At 38.4% G+C, this 25,727-nt stretch overlaps 1 non-coding gene across 1 annotated transcript; it reads left to right on the top strand.

The window, feature by feature from the left end:
• Positions 1-20,610: 20,610 nt before the first annotated feature.
• On the top strand, positions 20,611-20,718 carry LOC148580162 (small nucleolar RNA R71). Its single transcript, XR_015899472.1, has one exon. It is a non-coding gene; the product is annotated as a small nucleolar RNA R71 (small nucleolar RNA).
• The last annotated feature ends 5,009 nt before the right edge of the window (positions 20,719-25,727 follow it).

Consider the following 25,727-nt stretch of genomic DNA (forward strand, 5'->3'; position numbering starts at 1 on the left):
CATCAATTTGATGTCAGTAGCTATGATGAGGAAGATGAAAATCGAGGAGGCTAAACCAACAAAAATGGCATTACAACTGGCAGACCGATCGTTCAAGTTCCCTCATGGCGCTGTAGAAGATTTGCTGGTGAAAGTGGGAGATTTTATCTTCCCAGCAGACTTTGTAGTGCTGGACATGCAGGAGGAAGCCAAGGCTTCCATCATCCTAGGAAGGCCGTTCTTGGCCACTGCTGGAGCTGTCATTGATGTACAAAAAGGAGATTTCACCCTGAGATTATACAATGAAAAGATGATGTTCAATGTGTTCAAGGCCATGAGTTACCCACCAGAACAATTGGGAGAATGTATGAGGTTGGACTTACTTGAAGATGCAGTGCAGGAAAGTTTTAAAGAAGAAGAACCTGAAGGTTTAATAGAGGAGGAGTCAACGTTTAGTGAAGAGGTTGCAACAGCAGAGATTCATATGCAAGGTGCCCCAAAGGAAGAAAACGAAAATTCAGAAGCACCCAAACTTGAACTCAAAGCACTGCCACCCACTCTCAAATATGCATACTTAGGAGAAAATGAAAGTTACCCAGTGATCATAAGCTCGTGCCTCAGCCAAGATCAAGAGGATGAACTACTCAAAGTATTGCGAAAGCACAAGGATGCCATTGGATGGACTCTTGCTGACCTGAAAGGAATAAGTTCAGCCATATGCATGCATAAGATACTACTGGAAGATGATGCCAAACCATCCATTCAATCCCAAAGGAAGCTGAACCCAATCATGAAGGAAGTGGTACAGAAAGAAGTTATGAAGTTATGGCAGGGAGGGGTAATCTACCCGATCTCAAACAGCCCCTGGGTCAGCCCAGTGCATGTCGTGCCCAAAAAGGGAGGAATCACTGTAGTTCCCAATGAGAAGAACGAACTAATTCCTACAAGGACCGTCACAGGATGGCAGATGTGCATAGACTATCGAAAACTCAATGAGGCTACACGAAAGGACCATTTCCCCCTCCCATTTATGGATCAGATGTTGGAAAGACTCGCAGGACACGCATATTACTGTTTTCTTGATTGTTATTCAGGATATAACCAAATAGTGGTTGATCCCAGAGACCAAGATAAAACTTCATTTACTTGTCCATATGGAGTGTTTGCCTACAAGCGCATGCCATTTGGGCTATGTAATGCACCTGCTACTTTCCAACGCTGCATGCTTTCTATCTCTTAGATATGATAGAGAAATTCATCGAAGTTTTTATGGATGATTTTTCGGTATTCGGAGATTCCTTTACTAGCTACCTGAGTCACCTTGCCTTAGTATTGAAAAGGTGCCAAGAGACCAATCTGTCTTGAACTGGGAGAAATGTCACTTTATGGTGACAGGAGGAATAGTCCTTGGCCATAAGGTTTCTAACCAAGGCATTGAAGTGGACAGGGCTAAAGTGGAACTTATTGAAAAACTGCCTCCACCCAGTGATATCAAGGCAATTAGGAGCTTTTTAGGGCATGCTGGCTTTTACAGAAGATTTATTAAAGATTTTTCAAAGATAGCCAAGCCCTTAAGAAATCTCCTTGTATCTGATACACCATTTATCTTCGATGAATCATGCATGCTATCATTTGAAAATTTGAAAATAAGGTTGTCTTCTGCTCCTATCATTTCCCCACCTGATTAGAACTTACCATTTGAATTGATGTGTGATGCATCTGATTTTGCAGTTGGGGCAGTATTAGGACAGAGGAAAAATAACTTAGTCCATGTGATATACTATGCGAGCAAGGTCCTCAATGACACTCAAAGAAATTATACCACTACTGAAAAGGAGTTGCTAGCAATAGTTTTTGCATTTGACAAGTTTAGATCATACCTCATCGGTGCTAAAGTGATTGTTTTCACAGATCATACAGCACTTAAATACTTGTTTTCCAAGCAAGAATCAAAACCAAGACTAATAAGATGGATCTTATTGTTGTAGGAATTCAACATTGAAATCAGAGACAAGAAAGGAGTGGAGAACAAGGTAGCAGATCACCTATCCAGAATCCCACATGAGGAAAGTGGAACACATGATACAAGTGTGAACGAGCTCTTCCCTGATGAGCAGCTGATGAGAGTTCACAAAGCACCATGGTTCGCAGACATTGCCAATTTCAAGGCAACTGGGGCCTTACCTCTAGAGATAAATAAACATCAAAAAGGAAGCTCATGAATGATGCAAAATACTTTGTCTGGGATGAGCCATGTCTCTTCAAGAAGTGTTCAGATGGAATCCTTAGAAGATGTGTTTCGGAAGAAGAAGGACGAGAGGTCCTATGGAATTGCCACGGCTCATGCTATGGAAGCCACTTTGGAGGGAACAGAACTGCAGCAAAGGTGTTACAAAGCGGATTCTTTTGGCCGACCCTTTTCAAGGATGCCAAAGAACTAGTAAAGAGCTGTAATGAATGCCAAAGATCTGGAAACTTACCCAAAAGAAATGAGATGCCACAAAATTTCATCTTAGAATTGGAACTGTTTGATGTGTGGGGAATCGATTTCATGGGGCCATTCCCAAGCTCATATTCAAACAAGTACATTTTGGTAGCAGTGGATTACGTTTCCAAGTGGGTAGAGGCTATTGCAACCCAAACAAATGATAACAAGGTGGTCATGAACTTCCTCAGGAAGAATATCTTTAGCCGGTTTGGAGTCCCACGAGCACTCATCAGTGATGGAGGGAGCCATTTTTGTAACAGACCACTAGAAGCTCTTCTCCTACGATATGGGGAAAAACACAAGGTGGCCACGCCTTACCATCCCCAAACAAGCGGGCAAACGGAGATATCCAACAGAGAGCTAAAGTGGTTTCTGGAAAAGAATGTGGGTGCATCAAGAAAGGATTGGTCAAAGAAGCTGGATAATGCTCTTTGGGCATACAGAACAGCATTCAAAACTCCACTTGGAATGTCCCCATATCAACTGGTGTATGGGAAAGCTTGTCATTTACCACTGGAGCTGGAACACAAAGCTCTCTGGGCTATCAAGATACTAAATTTTGACAGCATTGCTGCTGGTGCAAAGAGGATCTTGCAGCTGTAAGAGATGGAGGAATTCAGGTCACAAGCCTATGAAAATACCAAGATGTATAAAGAGAAGGCAAAGAGAAGACATGACCTGCATCTTGCACCCAGGAGTTTCGAAAAGGGGCAGCAAGTACTCCTCTACAATTCCAAATTAAGACTATTCCCAGGAAAACTCAAATCAAGGTGGTCCGGTCCTTTTCTTGTCACAAAAGTCTCGCCATATGGACACATCGAAATCATGGATGAAGGTTCAGAAAGGACTTTTACAGTGAACGGACAAAGACTCAAGAATTATCTGGGCAACATGGGGGAAAACTCCAGAGTAAAGTATCATCTCAAGTAAAGGAGGAATCGTCGAGCTAGCGACGATAAAAGAGCGCTTTGTTGGGAGGCAACCCAACCTCAGGTAGTTTCCTTTTCATCTTTATTTCAATAAAGATCACAAGTTGTTTCCCCTGTATTGCGAGGAGCTAAGTTTGGTGTTCCACACCAAAACAATCCAAGAGTGAAAGTGTAATTCCAAGTTTGGTGTTCCACCAAAGGAATTTAGTTAGAATCACGCTCCATTCCAAAAGCACATTGCTAGCTCCAACCAATCAAGGGAAACCACTTAGATCTAGTTAGATTTTAGTTAATAATTGTTTTGTTAAACAACAAGATATGAGGTTCTCTGCATATATGCAAGGTTTTGTACTAGGCAAGGAATTAAGTTTGGTGTTCACACACCAAATTAAGTTCATAAGTCACAAGCATACATGCAAGCTAACTGTTTCTCAAGTGCTTTAGGAACAAGCAACTTCCAATAACTTTGCAGGAATCTTATGAGGAAATGGTGCACCTTCACCCACGGAAGTGAGGTAGCAAACACCAGGATGATGACAAAAAGAGGGCAATTAGAACCATCACCCGAAGGTTATATTGTCACTTAATTCCATGTACTTAGAATGTTGAAAATTGGAAGTCCGAATGCAATTTTGATTGATAGTTACTCGTTAGTTGGAACTTTTTTTCTGTCTTTTAAACTTTTTGTTGATTAGGACTGTGTTGGCTAGTCTGAATGTCAGTACTGCATCATCTCCTTACTTATTTGTATGCTTGTCCTTTTGAATCAAATGAAAAGAGAATGAGTGTTTTATAAAAGACCAGAGTGGAGTTCATACTATGGAGTAAGTTCCTGAGTTTGTGGTGTGGTCATAAGTTAGCTAAGTTGGTTCAACCAAAAGGTGGGAAGACAACTATCTGTCATGAATACTATGCTTTGAACATACCCATGAGACTAGCTAAATAATAAGATCCTAATAAGAAAAAGGGAAAGAACAATCAAAGTTGAAGAATAAAAGAAAAAAAATAGCAAGAAAATAGGCTAGGCACCAAGGGTTTGAGCCTTGAGGGATGTGTCTGTGGTGTTCCTGTACCAAGGATCTGCTTGGATTACTAAGCTCTTAGGGGTGCTTTATCACCTGGTAACTTGGGTTAACTAACCCAGGATTATCAGCTGAAAGTCCACCATCAAGAGCAATCTTTGCTATAGAACATTTAATAGCCCAAAGAGGTGCTGGACACCAAGACCTCAAGGAAAGAAAATAAACAAACCATGTGCTTGTGGTGTGTATGTATGGGGGAGAGACTTGAGGAAGTAAGTCCTTAGGGGTGCTTCAACACCTAGCACCTTGAACCAACTGGTTCGGGAGTGTTGGCTGAAAGCTTATTTTAAAGAGTTGCCCCCTTACAGAGCACTTAGCCTAAGAACACAAATAAGCCCTGAAATGACAACAAAAGGATCAATGAATAAAAGTCTCATGGGATGCAATCACAGTGAGTATTCTAGGACATGATAAAGGTCTGAAAGCCAGTGAAGGAATGAACCTAAGTTGCTAGGCATGAAACCACCATAAAACCAGAAACATGACTTCCACAAGAATGACTCATTTCTCTTGGCATTCCCTTCATTATTCTCTTGTTCCAGTACTTGCTTAGGGACAAGCAAGCTTTAAGTTTGGTGTTGTGATGCTAGGGCATTTTGGCCAGTTTCACTGACCTTTTCTTTACTATTTTTAGGGTAGTTTTATGCAATTTCTTAGAAAATAAGCTCTTTTTGGGTAGATATTCACTTACATCTTGATTCAAGCATACATTGTGCACTTTACATGATTTCATGAGGATTTTACATGAATTTAATGACAAATTGGATGTTGCATTTCCCATGACTTGGATTAGAACTTTAATGCACTTTATTGCTTGATTTCAGGACAAAAGAAGCAAGGAAGAACCACATTAGCAGCCACGTTAATCTAACTAACGTGACCTCTAACGTGGAATAGGAGCTAACTTGCAAAGTTAATGAGAAAAGTAATCACAAATAACGCCCTCGAAGCCATCATAGCCCACATTAAGAGTCACGTTAACTTAGTTAACGTGAACTCTAACGTTGAAGAAGACAATAAGGCCAACGTTAGTGACACTCCCCTTTGTCACTAACGTTGGACCAAGCTCATAATTGGCCACGTTAGTTGCCACGTTAACTTAGTTAACATGGCTTCTAATGTTAAGAAGCAAAAGGGAAGCCAACGTTAGTGACATTCACCTTTGTCACTAACGTTGGCCAAGCTTCCATAAGCCATGTTAACTCCCACGTTAACTTAGTTAACGTGGAAGCTAACGTGGAGAGAGCAATTGGTCGCCAACGTTAGTGACACTTACCTTTGTCACTAACGTTGGGGTGAACCACCAAGAGCCACCATGAGCAACGTTAACTCCCACGTTAACTTAGTTAACGTGGAAGCTAACGTGGATAAAGAGGTAATGAGCCAACGTTAGTGACACTCACCTTTGTCACTAACGTTGGAGATGGCTAGCATGACTACGTTAGAAGCCACGTTAACTTAGTTAACGTGGACTCTAACGTGAGAAAGAGGGGCACATTGGAATGTTAGTAACAAAGGTAAGTGTCACTAACATTCTCGAAGGATTGGCAAGCTTACATTAAGAGCCACGTTAACTAAGTTAAAGTGGACTCTAACGTAGGGAAGGGGGAGGTTTATCAACGTTATTGGGAGAGGTAAGTCCCAATAACATGTGCGAAGGACCAAGAGGCAACGTTAGTGGTAACGTTTGTGCCACTAACGTTGAGGTTAACGTGGCTCATACTTGGGTGAGCAAAGTTAGTGAAAAAGGTGATTGTCACTAACGTTCTCGAACCTACACTTTCACTTAACGTTAACACCACTAACGTCCTGAGCTAAAAGTCCCTGCCTACTTCACACTTTCTCTCTACAAGCAAAGCTAAGCCCAATGATGAAGATAACTGCTTCAAACTCAGGATCCAAAGGCCCATACCCAAGACTTGAAGAGCCAACTAGAAGATCAGAAGAGTAGTATATATAGGAGTAGCTTTGAATTAGTTTAGAGAGCTGGAAACTTTAGGGAGCCTTTGGCCTAGAACTACTCTCTGTATTTTACTTTCTCTGCACTTCTAGTTTACTTTCAGCATGTATTCTCCATCTTTGTTTTCATTTTCCAGAGCAATGAACAACTAAACCCCTTTCATTGGGTTAGGGAGCTCTGTTGTAATTTGATGGTTCAATTTTAGTTTTCATTCTCCTTCTTCTATATTTTCTCTTGATTTTACTAGAAAGCTTTCGATCTTCATCCAATTGGGTAGTTATCTTGGAAAAGAAGCTATTCATACTTGGATCTCTTCTGAACCTTGAAAGAGGAATGAAGGGATCATGCTAGAAATGCTTTCTCATGCTGGACCAAATTGGGTGTGGATGGATATGTGACTATAATCCTTCCAACACTTAATTTGGGAAATGCATGTGGTATAATCAGTAACCATACTTCATCTCTTCTCATGAGCAATTGACCAAGGAATTGGCTATTGATCAATATTTGAGAGATTGAATTACAAGGAATTGTAATTCGATCACTTAAGATTGCCAAGGAGATCAATGAATGCATTGATTGAGGAAGAGATGAAAATGAAATTGATCCGGAGAATGCAACATCTCCTAAGCCCAATGAACTTCCCATTTCTAATCTTACCCATTCTCTTTAATTTCTGCCATTTACTTTTTTGAGCAATTGTCCCATCCCCATTTAAGATTCTGCAATTTACTTTTCGCCATTTACATTCAGTTCTTTATTTCCAGCATTTACTGTTTCCACTATTTACTTTCCCGCCATTTAATTTTCTGCAATTCCCAACTCAAATTCTGGTTCGCTCAACTAGAACATTCCTTTAATTAAAGTTGCTTGATCAATCAATCTCTGTGGGATTCGACCTCACTCTATTGTGAGTTTTTACTTGACGACAAATTCGGTACACTTGCCGAAAGAAATTTTGTTGCGAGACAAGTTTTTCGCGTATCAAGGTCTCTAAGCTGGCACCTAGGCTAGCCTAGATTCTATACTCACCTAGTCCCTCTAAACTACTAAAGCGAGGGAAAGTACGTTCTAAGTCTTTACAACTCAAGTTTGGGGGAACATCATCAAAAGATAGAACATCATCTGCTACTCCTCTGTACGATCAGACTTTTCCACAGGACGTCTCTCTGGTACCTCATGAAGTAGCCACACAATAGGAATCTCGTACACAGAATTTAGGTTAAAGTGCGCATACGAACGGGGTGCAGACGTTGGCTGGTTTCACAGTATATACATATAAACAGAGAAAGATATTCACCCTAGACTCAAAAGACTATCTAGAGCAGAATCTTCTTCTTGCGAACGGTCATCAGCGAACTATGGTAAGGTACTCTTACTTCCATCTGAAGGGGGAAGGGAGAGAGAAGGGGTAAGAACTGGGGAGTTCTTATTAGGGCCGGGGTTATTAGTTACGTTCATTTATTTGGGGTTGATTAGTAGACGAATAACATAATATAGCGAAGCAGTAAACAGAAGATAAAGATAGAAAGAGAAAGTAGAGACAACAGAAAGCAGAACACAAACGAAAGAATGCAAGAAAATAAAACATAGAAATAGCATACAAGCAGAAAAACATAAAGAAGTAGATCACACACAGAAAGGAATGCAACAGAGAATGATGCGCAAACAAGAATGATGCATGTCTAGCCCTAGCGCAAGCCATGAGCTCATGTGTCAGTTGGCTGCCCGCAATCCCGACATTTATCCGGTCACGAGTAATCCTGATTTCCCGGATACGATTTTCCATTCCTAAATAAATGCGCATATAATAATAGCCGCTCATTTGAGACAGCCTCTGCTTACTGCAGGAAAATATATATATACTCTGCTCTGATCTGGGGAAGCGGAAAATGGTTGTTGGTAACTTAGTTTCCCTACAGAGGCTCTGGGTTGCATTAAGCAACTAATATATATTAAATATAGCTCTGGGTTGCATCAAGCAACTAATATATATATATATATATATATATATATATATATATATATATATATATATATATATATATATATATATATATATATATATATATATATATATCTTTATTATATTACTCTTCTCTTTATATCTCTTTACTCTGTTCTAGTTTCTCTTTTCTCTGTATCTCTTTACTCTGTTTTAATTACTCTGTTCTCTGTATCACTTTTCTCTTCTCTGGTTACTCTTTCATCTGTATCTATATTACTCTTTTTCTTTTTATCTCTTTACTTTACTCTGGTTACTCTGTTGTATGTGTTTCTCTACTCTGCTCTGATTTTTCTGCTTAACGTATGTATTTAAAGCTTATGTAAATTTCGGTATGAATAGTTAGCCTGTCCCAAGTATAGGTTCATTAAGTCTATACTGAAATAGTTTAACTTTTCATATTATACCTAACCCTAGTCACAACTCAAGTACTAACTAAGTTGCCTTAGTTCGTTCACTAGTCTCTGTCTGTTTTTCTGTCGTTAAAATTTTACAGACCTTTTCTTTGGTTTTTATCTTTTCTTTAACTTTTTATTTTTTATTTATCTTTGCCTCACTAACATGTTATTACCACTCCCTAAATGTTTTATGAAGGTAATTATGAGATTCTGCACTTAAAGTTGTCTTTCTAAAGCTTTTACAGAAAACTGCTTTTTTTGTATTATTTTTTTATTTTTATTAAAATATTTTTTTAATTAAATATTATTATTTAATATTTTATTATTATTTATTATTTTATTATTAAATTTTCGAAAATTACCTTGCATTTACCTTTTAACCTTTAAAATTAACTTTTTACCCCGATAACTTTTAATATTTCTACTTTAACCACCCTAACTTTCAGAAATTATAAAATAACCCCTCAAACACCAAAATATTTACTTCCTTGCCCTTTCTAAGATCTAAAAGGTGTTCTTCAATGTTCTTCACCACACTCAAAGTGTTCTTCATGTTCTTCGTATATTCTTCAAATTCTTTCTCTGTTTTTACCCGTTTTTTAGTCTTTTCAGCAACCGATTTTTACCAAAATTCAAAATAAATTCCCAGCCACTAAAACCCCATTTTTTCTACATAATTTTAACACAAATTGAACCCCAATTTAGGGCCTAGGGTTTCGTTTACTAGCTGCTCCAAGAACATGAACTTAAAGCTTGAATTTCATCAAATTTCATCAAATTTTCACCAAATTTTCAACAAGAATCACTCTTATAAACAATCAATTTCAAGCACAGCCAAACCATATCATAATCACACAACTCAAACACAATCAATCAAGATTAAATTTGTCAAACCCTACCTTGATTTGCTGCTCCAAATCCGGTTACTCTTTGAAGTGTTCTTAAAGCACTTTTTCCTCCTAAAACACATCAAGAACAACTTTAAAACTCTAAACCATCAACTAAACGAACTTCATCAGCATCTTAGGAAGGTTATCCTCACCTTAAATGTGCAGGAAATCAAAGATCTTTGGCCCACAAGTCAAGCTAAGCAAGAGATCTAAGGAAGAACATCAAGAAAACACTTGTTTAAGCATGTTTCCTTGAAAACCGAATTGAAAGGGGAAAGGAACAGCCATCTCACCTTATTTCCATCCTTGATAAGTTACATGGTTATGTAGAGAAAGAAGAGAGGATCATTTTGGTGAAATCGGAGTTTTGATTTGAGTTTTAGTTCAGAAGAAATCAAGCTTTGAAGATTAAGTGTTCATGAAAGTTTCTCTCTTTTCTCTCTTGTTATTTTTGGCCAAAATAATGAAATGAGACAGCCTTGGAGGTCTTGGGGGTGTAAGGTGAGTTGTGATTGATTGGCTTGGAGGTGGGTTAAAATAATATTAAAATATCTCAGGTGTATAACTACTAAAACTAGATGTATCGAAACACTTGTAAAAACATCTCTAAAAATTATTTTCTGAGCTACTAGCATAAATGACACTAGTAACATATTTATTATGAGAATAGAACATGTATGATGAGGTCTTAGCATTGCTAAAGTCATCAGAGAGTGCTGGTGCTAAGCTGTACCAGTAAACTGTGAACCCGGTTAAACCGATTTTCTATTTTTAACTAAAACAGACCAGGTAACCTTATAATATCATTCAAGTATCTTCTAATACTAATATAATACTAATATTATACTATTATCTCTCTTCTCTCATGAATCGAGTCCGGTTCGTCAAACTGAGACTACTTACGAAAATCAGAATTAAAACTCCTAACCAGTACGGTTCAAAAACTAGGTTCTTCGTGATTGCGTTATCGAGCTTGCCTCAGAAGAGGTTCTAGCTTAAGAATGACATAATAACAATGAGGATTGAGATTCTTGATGATATATCAGAGGTGTTCCCTTTACTGATCTTCTGGAGGATTCCGTGCCTTCAGAAAAGATCTTGCATACTCGAAAATCAAGGTTGTTACAATTAGCAGCAACAGCATTGGAGGGACCATTCCATCCACTCTACCACCTACTCTGAAGAGATTGTATGTTATCTTTGTCATCTTTAAACTTATGACTTGTTTTGTTGTATCATTAAGAAAGTTTCTATTTCCTCTTTTTTTTTTCATCTTTTCAACTTAGATCTCTTTCAGATAATAAGTTAAATGGAAGTATTCCAGATGCCTTATCCATATTAACTCAACTAACAGAATTGTGATTTTATAGCATATTTGATCTCAATAGTTAGATTTTATCTTTTTTTCTGCATAATCTGTTTCTTCAATATTAATGGCAATTTGCTGCTGTCCTTAGGTCATTAAACAATAACCATTTAACTGGACAAATCCCATATGTGTTTCTACAATTCACCAGTTTGACAAATATGTAAGAAAATTATGTAAAATCATATTGATATTTCGGTGTTTTCACCATATCCGATTTCATAATAATTCTATAATGCTGCAGGAATCTGTCAGGTAATAACTTGAGTGGTTAGCTACCTCCCTCGATTGCAAATTTATCATCTCTTACTACATTGTGAGTAAATTTCTTACAACTAAGTGATTCTACTTGACCTTGCTAAATCAATTTTGTTCTTATTCATTTATTTATTTCTTGAAGACACTTGCAGAACAATCAACTTGGTAGAACCCTTTTTGTTTTGGAGAACCTCCCTCTATAGAATCTGTATGTATTTTAGAACTCATACAACATACATATAACTCCTACCTATATCTAGCAACAATGGTTAGGAAGTTTAAAGTGAGTTTTAGTTAAACCATGAGTTTAATATGGTGTAGAAATATAGAGAACAATCTATTCTCTAGGCCGATTCCTCAAAAGTTGTTGACTATTCCTGAATTTAGGTTAGTCATAGTTTGAACGTGATTTTCTTTTTTGTGCTAACTTCTAGCTTTCTTTTTAGCCAACCTGCCTTTTCTATTTCTAATCTAAACCTTGCTTAATACTAGTTAATTATAGTTGCATTTACTTTGCAGAAAAGATGGGAATCCCTTTAATACTACTATTATTCCCTCACCTCCAGTTACAGCTACTCCACCTGCAGCTCCTCCAGCTACTATTATTCCCTTTAGTACATTGCAGTATCATTTGGATTTAATTTACATACATTTTTATATATTTTATACGATTATATAATCATGTATTTACTATTATCACATAATTTCATAAGAAAAAGTATTTTATTGAACCTTTTAACAATTTAAACATCTTATAAATTTAAGCAGTAATAGTGTATAACTTTTACTAAGTACATCTATTGCATTATTAGGCTAATAAAGATGTTATAATTTGGCTTTAATTAAAGGGAGACAATTTTTAGTATCAGCTTATTTTTACAAATTCAAAAATTTTAAGATTGAAGCATAACTAACTGCTTTAGTTGGCTCATTTTTTAAGGGCATTTAAACGGTATCTTTGCATCTCAGACTGGCCTAGAGCTTAAGGAACAAAGGCTAATATTTAGAGGGAAAGAGAAGGAAGATGAAGAATGCTTGCACATGGAGGGAGTGAAAGACATGTCTAAGGTCATATTGTTAGAGGATCCAGCCAACGGAAAGAGAAAATTTTAGGAGATGCAGAAAAAGCAAGAAGATATAATAATTCCAAAGGGCAAAGGCAATTGAATCAGTATCTAATGTTAGAACACAAGTTGACAGTCTCTAAGAGCAGAGGAAAAATCAAAGGGACAAAACTAGTGTAGAAATTGTTGAAGCATACTGATTGTTCATGAATAGAGTAGAGTTATGTTATTCATGAATTATTTTTACCTTTAGTCTAGATTATGGATCATAAATTTGATGTATTTAGGATGTTTTAATATTTTATATGAGTTAATAGTCAATTTCATCCCCGAAAGTGTCCTCGATCTCCATTTTCGTCCCTGAAAGTCAAAATTAATCAAAAACGTCCTCGAAAGATACCTGTGTTGATCACGTTCGTCCTTCTGTCTTCTCGGTTGATGAGATGGCAAACGGCCGCTTACGTGGCCCGTTAACTGCCAAGGTGGCAGTGAAGCAGGACGACGTCGTTTTGGTTGAGTGAGCCAGTAGTGTTGAAACGTTGCCGTTTTATCTTCTGAAGAGGTTTTGAAACGTTGCGATGCCTTACCCCTGTCTCATATCAACCGTCACTCTGTCTTTCACTCCAAAACATGTCATCTCCCACAAGGTATGCCCTAAGCATTTGACCGAAGCTCTGCACCACCCCGACAAGGATCATTAGTGCTGCTAGACGATTACAGTGGAAAGGCTTTGGCCGTTGAATGCAGAGTAGATGTTATACTGGAGCAGCATTGCTAGTAAAAGAAGGCATTGAGATGTTGAGAGGTAAGGATTGAACTCATAATATGAATCCTGACTTATTCTGTGATGTGGTGTATTATTACTGTGGTGGTGTTAATGTTCGTCTGATTTAGGGTTTGGGGTGACGAAGGGTGTATTAGTGTTGTTTTAGTATTTTCGTGTATGAGATTGTGTTACTTTGTATGGCTCTATGACAGTAGTCAGTGATGTTTGAATTTAGTGATGGTTCTGTTGCATGTTTTTTTTTTTTTTTGTTAAAGGTTGATTAGTACCAACTGGGTGTACTAGGTGGTGATTGATACAGAGCAGTTGTTGCTGGTCATATTTGTTTATGATGTTTTTGTGTTTGTCATTGTAGATGGAGGGTTCTCCCATGACGTTTATTTTTCACCATGGTGGGTTGTTTAGGACGGGTGAGGATGGAGACATGGTTTATGAACCTGATAATACAGAGGTATTGATGGGTGTTGAGGGAGACACACTTGATGTGTTTTTTGTAAGGGGTTACTATAAGGAGCTGGGATACATTGAGGCTGGCAATTGTTGGTAGAAAGTTCCTGGAGTTCCGATTCCATCTGGGTTGAAGAAGTTGGTGACAGATGCTGACTTGATTGCAATGTGCAAGGATTGTAGGAGGAACCACCATTTGATCAACCTATACTTTAAGTACTGCATCTCATAGCCTTGTGTAGTGGACAACATAGGGGAAGGTGTAGCTCTTCTGGAAGCAGGAAGTAGTAAGAAGAAGAAGTTCAGTTCCCAGGCCAAGATGCACCACTCTCAACCTATGAAAACTCCCACAGTGAACCACCCTCAGCCAAAGAAACCAACCTCTGATCCCACTAAGGCAGCCTCACAGCCCAATAGGCCCAAAGCTCAGCCCAGTAAGCCCATTCTCAGCCCACAAAGCCAGACTTACAGCCCATAAGCCCAATAAGCCTTATTCTCAGCCCACTGGTGCACGAAATTGCGATCATCAACAATGGCGCCAAAGACTTGGTGCTCTCAAACGTGAATCACACTTTGTCACAACTTCGCACAACTAACCAGCAAGTGCACTGGGTTGTCCAAGTAATAAACCTTACGCGAGTAAGGGTCGATCCCACAGAGATTGTCGGCTTGAAGTAAGCTATGGTCACCTTGTAAATCTCAGTCAAGCGGATTCAAATGGTTATGGTGAATTGATAATAAAAATATAAATAAAATATAAACTAGGATAGAGATACTTATGTAATTCATTGGTGAGAATTTCAGATAAGCGTATAGAGATGTTTTCGTTCCTCCTGAACCTCTGCTTTTCTGCTGTCTTCACCAAATCATTCCTACTCCCTTCCATGGCAAGCTTATGCAGGGCATCACCGTTGTCAATGGCTACATCCTGTCCTCTCAGTGAAAATGGTCCAAAATGCGCTGTCACCGCACGGCTATTCATCTGTCGGTTCTCAATCATACTGGAATAGGATTCAGTCATCCTTTTGCGTCTATCACTACACCCAGCACTCGCGAGTTTGAAGCTCGTCACAGCCATCCCTTCCCAGATCCTACTCGGAATACCACAGACAAGGTTTAGACTTTCCGGATCTCAAGAATGGCCGCCAATAAATCTAGCCTATACCACGAAGACTCTGATCTCATGGAATGGAAGGCTCGGTTGTCAGGCGAGGCAACCATGCATCATGAACCAAAAGGCTAAGAGATATGCACTTAAGCGATTGCAAGTAAAACGGAGGTGTTTGTCAGGCACGCGTTCATGGGTGAGAATGATGATGAGTGTCACAGATCATCACCTTCCTCAAGTTGAAGAACAAGTGTATATCTTAGATAAGAAATAGGCTTGAGTTGAATAGAAAAACAATAGTACTTTGCATTAATTCATGAGGAACAGCAGAGCTCCACACCTTAATCTATGGTGTGTAAAAACTCTACCGTTGAAAATACATAAGAACAAGGTCCAGGCATGGCCGAGAGGCCAGCCTCCATGATCTCAGAACTAAACGTCCAAAGATGTTCCAAAAGATCTAAATACAATAGTAAAAAGTCCTATTTATGCTAAACTAGTTACTAGGGTTACAGAGATAAGTAAATGATGCAGAAATCTACTTCCGGGGCCCACTTGGTGTGTGCTTGAGCTGAGCATTGAAGCTTTCACGTGGAGAGGTCTTTCTTGGAGTTAAACACTAGTTTATAACCTGTTTCTAGCGTTTAACTTCACTTTGCAACCTGTTTCTGGCGTTTGACTCCAGAATATGGCAAGGAGCTGGCGTTGAACGCCAGTTTGCGTCATCTAATCTCGGGCAAAGTGTGGACTAATATATATTGCTGGAAAGCCCCTGATGTCTACTTTCTAATGCAATTGAGAGCACGTCATTTGGAGTTCTGTAACTCCAGAAAATCCACTTTGAGTGTAGGGAGTTCAGAATCCAGCAGCATCTGCAGTCCTTCTTCAACCTCTGAATTTGATTTTTGCTCAAGTCCCTCAATTTCAGCCAGAAAATACCTAAAATCACAGAAAAACACACAAACTCATAGTAAATTCTAGAAATGTGATTTTTATTTAAAAACTAATAAAAATATACTGAAAACTAATTAAATCATACTAAAAACTATGTAAAAATAATGCCAAAAAGCGTATAAATTATCCGCCCATCACAACACCAAACTTAAATTGTTGCTTGTCCCCAAGCAACTGAAAATCAAAGAGGATAAAAAGAAGAGAATATACTATAAATTCCAAAATATCAATGAAACTTAGCTCCAATAAGATGAGCGGGACTAGTAGCTTTTTGCCTCTTGAATAGTTTTGGCATCTCACTTTATCCATTGAAGTTCAGAATGATTGGCATCTATAGGAACTTAGAATTTATATAGTGTTATTGATTCTCCTAGTTCAGTATGTTGATTCTTGAACACAGCTACTTTATGAGTCTTGGCCGTGGCCCTAAGCACTTTGTTTTCCAGTATTACCACCGGATACATAAATGCCACAGACACATAACTGGGTGAACCTTTTCAGATTGTGACTCAGCTTTGCTAAAGTCCCCAATTAGAGGTGTCCAGGGTTCTTAAGCACACTCTTCTTTTGCTTTGGACCTCGACTTTAACCGCTCAGTCTCAAGTTTTCACTTGACACCTTCACGCCACAAGCACATTGTTAGGGACAGCTTGGTTTAGCCGCTTAGGCCAGGATTGTATTCCTTTAGGCCCTCCTATCCACTGATGCTCAAAGCCTTGGATCCTTTTTATTACCCTTGCCTTTTGGTTTTAAGGGCTATTGGCTTTTTGCTCTTGCCTTTTGGTTTAAAGAGCTTTTGGCTTTTTCTGCTTGCTTTTTCTTTTTCTTTCTCTTTTTTTTTCGCAAGCTTTTGTATTCACTGCTCTTTCTTGCTTCAAGAATCATTTTTATGATTTTTCAGATCATCAAATAACATTTCTCCTTTTTCCTTATTCTTCAAGAGCCAACATATTTAACATTCATAAACCACAATATCAAAAGACATATGCACTGTTCAAGCATTCATTCAGAAAACAAAAAGTATTGTCACCACATCAAAATAATTAAACTAGTTTTAAGGATGAATTCGAAACCCTGTACTTCTTGTTCTTTTGTTTTTTTAGAACATTTTTCATTTAAGAGAGGTGATGGATTCATAGGACATTCATAACTTTAAGGCATAGACACTTAGACACTAGTGATCATGTAATAAGACAAACATAAATAAACATGAGGCATAAAACCGAAAAACAGAAAAAATAAGAACAAGGAGATTAAGGAACGGGTCCACCTTAGTGAGGGTGGCATCTTCCTCTTCTTGAAGAACCAATGGTGCTCTTGAGCTCCTCTATGTCTCTTCCTTGTCTTTGTTGCTCCTCCCTCATAGCTCTTTGATCTTCTCTAATCTCATGGAGAATGATGGAGTGCTCTTGATATTCCACCCTTAGTTGTCCCATGTTGGAGCTTAATTCTCCTAGGGAAGTGTTGATTTTCTCCCAATAGTTTTATAGAGAGAAGTGCATCCCCTGAGGCATCTCAGGGATTTTATGATGAGGAATTTCCTCATGCTCTGGTTGAGATCCATGCTCTCTTATTTGCTCCATCCTTTTCTTAGTGATGGGCTTATCCTCATCAATGAGAATGTCTCCCTCTATGTCAATCCCAGCCGAATTGCATAGATGGCAAATGAGGTGAGGAAAGGCTAACCTTGCCAAAGTAGAGGACTTGTCAACCACCTTGTAGAGTTCTTGAGGTATAATCTCATGAACCTCCACTTCCTCCCCAATCATGATACAATGGATCATGATGGCCCGGTCTACAGTAACTTCAGACCGGTTGCTAGTAAGAGTAATTGAGCGTTGAATGAACTCCAACCATCCTCTAGCTACAGGCTTAAGGTCCAGTCTTCTCAATTGAACCGGCTTGCCTCTTGATTCAACCTTCCATTGAGCTCCTTCTACACATATGTCCATGAGGACTTGGTCTAACCTTTGATCAAAGTTGACCCTTCTAGTGTAGGAGCGTGGGTTTTCTTCCATCATTGGCAAGTTGAACGCCAGCCTTACATTTTCCGAACTGAAATCTAAGTATTTCCCCCGAACCATGGTAAGCCAATGCTTTGGATTCGGGTTCACACTTTGATCATGGTTCCTAGTGATCCATGCGTTTGCATAGAACTCTTGAACCATTAGGATCCCGACTTGTTGAATGGGGTTGGTGAGAATTTCCCAACCTCTTCTTTGGATCTCAAGTCGGATCTCTGGATAATCATTCTTTTTTAGCTTGAAAGGAACCTCAGGGATCACTTTCTTCTTGGCCACAACTTCATAGAAGTGGTCTTGATGGACCTTTGAGATGAATCTCTCCATCTCCCATGACTCAGAGGTGGAAGCAATTGCCTTCCCTTTTCTCTTTCTTGAGGTTTCTCTGGCCTTAGGTGCCATTAATGGTTATGAAAAAACAAAAAGCTATACTTTTACCACACCAAACTTAAAATGTTTGCTCGTCCCCGAGCAAAAGAAAAAAGAAAGAAGGAGAAGAGGAAGAAAATGGAGGAGATTGAGGGAGAAGGTGTATTCGGCCAAGGGGAAGAAGAGGGTTGTGTTGTGTGAAAATGAAGAAGGAATGAGGGGTTTATATAGGAGTAGGAGGAGGTTTAGGGTTCGGACATTAGGGTTGGGTTTGGAAGGGAAAAGAGTTTGAATTTCGGAGGTAGGTGGGGTTTCTGGGGAAGAGAGGATGGATGTGAGTGGTGAAGAGGTGATGGGGAAGAGTGATTGAGGTGATTGGTGAAGGTATTTGGGGAAGAGAGTTATGAAAAGGTGTGAAGAGGAGAGAAGAAAAGGTAGGGATCCTGTGGGGTCCACAGATCTAGTGGGGTCAAGGACTTAACATCCCTGCTCCAATTAGGCGTGTAAAACGCCCTTAACATGCATGTCTGGCGTTAAACGCCCACATGTTGCTTGTTTCTGGCGTTTAACGCCAGATTAATGCTTCTTTTTGGCGTTAAACGCCAGTAAGTTCTTCCTCCAGGGTAAGCTATTTTTAAAGCTGTTTTTCATTCTGTTTTTAATTTTTCAGTTGTTTTTGTGACTCCACATGATCATCAACCTAATAAAACATGAAATAATAATAAAATAAAATAGATATAATTAAATAACATTGGGTTACCTCCCAACAAGCGCTTCTTTAATGTCAAAAGCTTGACAATGAGCTCTCATGGAGCCTCACAGATGTTCAGAGCATTGTTGGAACCTCCCAACACCAAACTTAGAGTTTGAATGTGGGGGTTCAACACCAAACTTAGAGTTTGGTTGTGGCCTCCCAACACCAAACTTAGAGTTTGATTGTGGGGGCTTTGGTTGACTCTGCAGTGAGAGAAATTTTTCATGCTTACTCTCCATGGTTACAGAAGGATATCCTTGAGTTTTAAACACAAAGTTGTCCTCATTCAGTTGAAGGACCAATTCTCCTCTGTCCACATCAATCACAGCTTTTGCTGTGGCTAGGAAGGGTCTTCCAAGGATGATGGATTCATCCTCATCCTTCCCAGTGTCTAGGATTATGAAATCAGCAGGGATGTAAAGGCCTTCAACCTTTACTAACACGTCCTCTACTAGTCCATAAGCCTATTTTCTTGAGTTGTCTGCCATCTCTAATGAGATTCTGGCAGCTTGCACCTCAAAGATCCTAAGTTTCTCCATTATAGAGAATGGCATTAAGTTTATTCCTGACCCCAGGTCACACAGAGCCTTCTCAAAGGTCATGGTGCCTATGTTACAGAGAATTAAGAATTTATTAGGATCCTATTTCTTTTGAGGTAATTTCTGCCTATCCAATGCATTCAGTTCATTGGTGAGCAAGGGAGGTTCATCTTCCCAAGTCTCATTACCAAATAATTTGGCATTCAGCTTCATGATTGCACCAAGGTATTTAGCAACCTGCTCTTCAGTAATGTCTTCATCCTCTTCAAAGGATGAATACTCATCAGAGCTCATGAAGGGCAAAAGGAGGTTCAATGGAATCTCTATAGTCTCTAGATGAGCCTCAGATTCCTTTGGTTCCTCAAAGGGATACTCCTTATTGGTCACTGAATGTCCCAGGAGGTCTTCCTCACTAGGATTCACGTCCTGCCCTTCCTCTTTGGGTTCGGCCACACCAAGCAAGGTTATGGCATTGCACTTTCTTTTTGGATTCTCTTTTGTATTGCTTGGGAGAGTACTAGGAGGAGTTTCAGTGACTCTTTTACTCAGCTGGCCCACTTGTGCCTCCAAATTTCTAATGGAGGACCTTGTTTCATTTATGAAACTTAGAGTGGCCTTAGATAGATCAGAGACTATATTTGCTAAGCTAGATGGATTCTGCTCAGAATTCCCTGTCTGTTGCTGAGTGGATGATGGAAAAGGCTTGCTATTGCTAAACCTGTTTCTTCCACCATTATTAAAGCCTTGTTGAGGCTTTTGTTGATCCTTCCATGAGAAATTTGGATGATTTCTCCATGAGGAATTATAGGTGTTTTCATAGGGTTCACCCATGTAATTCACCTATGCTATTGCAAGGTTCTCAGGATCATAAGCTTCTTCTTCAGAAGATGCCTCTTGAATACTGTTGGATGCAGCTTGCAATCCATTCAGACTCTGAGAAATTATATTGACTTGCTGAGTCAATATTTTATTCTGAGCCAATATGGCATTCAGAGTATCAATTTCAAGAACTCCCTTCCTCTGAGGTGTCCCATTACTCATAGGATTCCTTTCAGAAGTGTACATGAACTGGTTATTTGCAACCATGTTAATGAGTTCTTGAGCTTCTGCAGGCATTTTCTTTAGGTGAATGGATACACCTGCAGAATGGTCCAATGACATCTTGGATAATTCAGATAGACCATCATAGAATATATCCAGGATGGTCCATTCTGAAAGCATGTCAGAAGGACACTTTTTGGTCAATTGCTTGTATCTCTCTCAAGCTTCATAGAAGGATTCACCTTCTTTCTGTTTGAAGGTTTGAACATCTACTCTAAGCTTGCTAAGCTTTTGAGGAGGAAAGAACTTGGCTAAGAAAGCCGTGACCAGCTTATCCCAAGAGTTCAGGCTATCTTTAGGTTGAGAGTCCAACCATATTCTAGCTCTGTCTCTTACAACAAACGGGAAAAGCATAAGCCTGTAGACCTCGGAGTCAACCCCATTGGTCTTAACAGTATCACAGATCTGCAAGAATTCAGTTAAGAACTGAAAAGGATCTTCTGATGGAAGTCCATGAAACTTGCAATTCTGTTGCATCAGAGAAACTAATTGAGGCTTTAGCTCAAAATTGTTTGCTCCAATGGCAGGGATTGAGATGCTTCTTCCATGTAAATTGGAATTTGGTGCAGTAAAGTCACCAAGCATCTTCCTTGCATTGTTGTTGTTGGGTTCGGCCATAGCTGCTTTCTCTGTTTCGAAAATTTCAGTTAGGTCCTCTTCAGAGTATTGTGCTTTAGCTTCTCTTAGTTTCCTCTTAAGAGTCCTTTCAGGTTTAGGATCAGCTTCAACAATAATGCCTTTGTCCTTGTTCCTACTCATATGAAAGAGAAGAGAACAAGAAAGTATGGAATCATCTATGTTACAGTATAGAGATTCCTTTATGTGAGTAGAAGAAAAAAGGAGAGAATAATTCGAATTTAAATTAAAATAAAAGGAAAAATATTTTTGTTTTTATTTTAATTATTAGTTATAAATCGAAAATTAAAAAGAGAAATAAAATTAAATTAAAATTTAAAATAATTAGTTAATTAAAAGGAATTTTGAAAAAGTGGAGAGGAGTTTTCGAAAATTAAAGAGAGAAAACAAGTTAGGTGGTTTTGAAAAAGATATGATAGAAAACTTTTAAAATCAAACAAAAAGTCAAGTAGTTAATTGAAAAAGATTTGAAAATCAATTTTGAAAAGATAAGAAGTTTGAAAAGATTTTGAAAATTGATTTTTGAAAAGGATATGATTTGATATTTAATTTGAAAAAGATTTGAAAAGGAAATTTAAAAAGATTTGATTTTGAAATTAAAGTTGATTACTTGACTAACAAGAAACAAAAAGATATGATTTTAAAATTTAAAGATTGAACCTTTCTTAACAGGCAAGTAACAACTTGAAATTTTTTTAATCTAAAAATTAAATGTTAGTGAGATTTTCGAAAATATGAAGTAAGAATAGGAAAAGATTTTGAAAATCAAATTTTTTTTTTAAATTTTTCGAAAATATATAAAAATAAATGAAAAAGATTTAATTTTTGAAAAAGATTTGAAAAGATAGAATTTTGAAATTGAAATTTATGAGTAAAACAAGGAAAGATATATTTTTTATTTTTGAATTTTTAATGATGAGAGAGAAAAATACTAAATTGAAACAAAACATAAAAATTATGAATCAAAACAACTAATGCATGCAAGAATACTTTGAATGTCAAGATGAACACCAAGAACACTTTGAAGATCAAGATGAATATCAAGACTTATTTTTGAAAATTTTTAAGGAAAGAAAAACATGCAAGACACCAAACTTAGAAATTTTCAATGTTTAGACACTAACAAATTGAAAATGCATATGAAAAACAAGAAAAGACACAAAACAAGAAAATGCAAAGATCAAACAAGGAAATTCATCAAGAACAACTTGAAGATCATGAAGAACATTATGCATGAGTTTTCGAAAATTAAGAAAAAATTAACAACATGCAATTGACACCAAACTTAAAACTTGACATAAGACTCTAGCAAGAAACACAAAATATTTTTGGTTTTTATGATTTTATTTTTTTTTTGTATTTTTTTTCGAAAATTCTTTTGGGAAGAACAAAAAAGAAGAAAATTTTTTTGTATTTTTCAAAAATAAGAAATAAAAAGCTTAAAATTAAAATAAAATTACCTAATCTGAGCAACAAGATGAACCGTCAGTTGTCCAAACTCGAACAATCCCCGGCAACAGCGCCAAAAACTTGGTGCACGAAATTACGATCATCAACAATGGTGCCAAAGACTTGGTGCTCTCAAACCTGAATCACACTTTGTCACAACTTCGCACAACTAACCAGCAAGTGCACTGGGTCGTCCAAGTAATAAATCTTACGTGAGTAAGGGTCGATCCCACAGAGATTGTCGGCTTGAAGCAAGCTATGGTCACCTTGTAAATCTCAGTCAGACGGATTCAAATGGTTATGGTGAATTGATAATAAAAATATAAATAAAATATAAACTAGGATAGAGATACTTATGTAATTCATTGGTGAGAATTTCGGATAAGCGTATAGAGATGCTTTCGTTCCTCCTGAACCTCTGCTTTCCTGCTGTCTTCATCCAATCATTCCTACTCTCTTCCATGGCAAGCTTATGCAGGGCATCACCGTTGTCAATGGCTACATCCTGTCCTCTCAGTGAAAATGGTCCAAAATGCGCTGTCACCGCACGGCTATTCATCTGTCGGTTCTCAATCATACTGGAATAGGATTCAGTCATCCTTTTGCGTCTATCACTACACCCAGCACTCGCGAGTTTGAAGCTCGTCACAGCCATCCCTTCCCAGATCCTACTCGGAATACCACAGACAAGGTTTAGACTTTCCGGATCTCAAGAATGGCCGCCAATAAATCTAGCCTATACCACGAAGACTCTGATCTCATGGAATGGAAGGCTCGGTTGTCAGGCGAGGCAACCATGCGTCATGAACCAGAAGGCTAAGAGATATGCACTTAAGCGATTGCAAGTAGAATGGAGGTGTTTGTCAGGCACGCATTCATGGGTGAGAATGGTGATGAGTGTCACGGATCATCACCTTCCTCAAGTTGAAGAACAAGTGTATATCTTAGATAAGAAATAGGCTTAAGTTGAATAGAAAAACAATAGTACTTTGCATTAATTCATGAGGAACAGCAGAGCTCCACACCTTAATCTATGATGTGTAGAAACTCTACCATTAAAAATACATAAGAACAAGGTCCAGGCATGGCCGAGAGGCCAGCCTCCATGATCTCAGAACTAAACGTCCAAAGATGTTCCAAAAGATCTAAATACAATAGTAAAAAGTCCTATTTATGCTAAACTAGTTACTAGGGTTACAGAGATAAGTAAATGATGCAGAAATCTACTTCCGAGGCCCACTTGGTGTGTGCTTGGGCTGAGCATTGAAGCTTTCACGTGGAGAGGTCTTTGTTGGAGTTAAACGCCAGTTTATAACCTGTTTCTGGCGTTTAACTCCACTTTGCAACCTGTTTCTGGCGTTTGACTCCAGAATAGGACAGGGAGCTGGCGTTGAATGCCAGTTTGCATCGTCTAAACTCGGGAAAAGTATGGACTATTATATATTTCTGGAAAGCCCTAGATGTCTACTTTCCAACGCAATTGCGAGTGCGTCATTTGGAGTTCTGTAGCTCCATAAAATCCACTTTGAGTGTAGGGAGGTCAGAATCCAACAGCATCTGCAGTCCTTCTTCAACCTCTGAATTTGATTTTTGCTCAAGTCCCTCAATTTCAGCCAGAAAATACCTGAAATCACAGAAAAACACACAAACTCATAGTAAAGTCCAGAAATATGATTTTTATTTAAAAACTAATAAAAATATACTGAAAACTAATTAAATCATATTAAAAACTATGTAAAAACAATGCCAAAAAGCGTATAAATTATCCGCTCATCACCCACCAAACCAACACATCAGGCCTCAAAGACCACCTCTCAGCCCATAAAGACTCCCTTGCAGTCAACAAAACTCCACCCTCAACAAACCAAAACCAACAATCAAGGGAAGACAGCCCCACATCATTCCAAAACATCCTCTCAACCAGCCAAGAACCCAGAAAGTAATAACAAGAAAGGAAATACCAATGCATGCAGAGTAACAAGATCCCGAAGAACTATAAGAGAAGGTCCCATCCAGGATGAAGATTCTGACTCTCATGACTCGTATGAGAGTACTGAAGATGAGTTGTACAAGCCTCCGAAAGTTCTAGGAGACAATTTATATAGCAGTGACAGTGATAGTGACAGTAGAAAAGGTTCACAAAGAAAGCAAAAGCAAGCTGAAGCGAAGGAGAAGCATAGGCTTCCTAAGTCTAGACTAGCGGATAAAGAAATTGACACTGCTGACTCAAGTTATGAGGGTTTCAAAGATGAAGAAAGCTCTGAATCTGGTAAGCTCTGAATCTGGATTGCTACTGTTTTAATATTTTATTTGGCCAAATTTTAATTTCTTCCATGTTATGATTTGGTAGATGCAGACGAAGATGATGATGATCTTGGAAGTTTCTCAGATCCTGACTCATGGCATTCAGAGGATTCTGGCAAGGAGTTAGACTCTGATGAGGAGACACCTACTGTTTATCCCCAATATAATGAAAAAACCAAATTTAGAAACCTGAAGTTTGAGGTTAGTATGACATTCAAATCAAAAGCTGAATTTATACAAGCCACTAGGGATTACACTATCCAGTGGGCAAAAATATATTATTTACCAAGAATGATAGAGTTAGGGTTAGAGCTGTTTGTAAGTCAGACGATTGTCCATGGGTGGTTTATTGTGCTTGTAACAGTAAAGACTTGTCTTGGCAAATTAAAACGCTAGTTGATAATCACACCTACCCTAGAAAGAGGAAAAATAGGGCTGCAACCCAAACCTGGACACTTAGCAAGCTAGTACCTAAGCTTAGAAAGCACCCAACTATGAAGCATCGAGAGGTATATGATTGTTTTGTCTGAAAGTGTAATGTGTACCTCAATAGCACATGCATCACCAGGGCACTAAAAGCTGCTAGGAAAATTGTAAAGGGTGATGAGATAGCCCAGTATGGTTTGGTGTGGGATTATGCAAACGAGTTACTCACTAGCAATCCAGGATCCAGAGTGCAAGTTGGTGTGATCCTTATGCCTGAGAGTCCTCCACTATTTTATCGGTTCTATGTGTGTCTTGATGCTTGCAAGCGGGGGTTTAAGGCGGGTTGTAGACCTCTAATTGGACTAGATGGAGCATTTCTGAAGACACTACACGGAGGACAAATTCTTACTGCTTGC

This window comes from Arachis ipaensis, chromosome B10 (genome assembly GCF_059453495.1).
Source record: "Arachis ipaensis isolate K30076 ecotype BB chromosome B10, ASM5945349v1, whole genome shotgun sequence".
In the NCBI taxonomy this organism is placed as follows: Eukaryota; Viridiplantae; Streptophyta; class Magnoliopsida; order Fabales; family Fabaceae; genus Arachis; species Arachis ipaensis.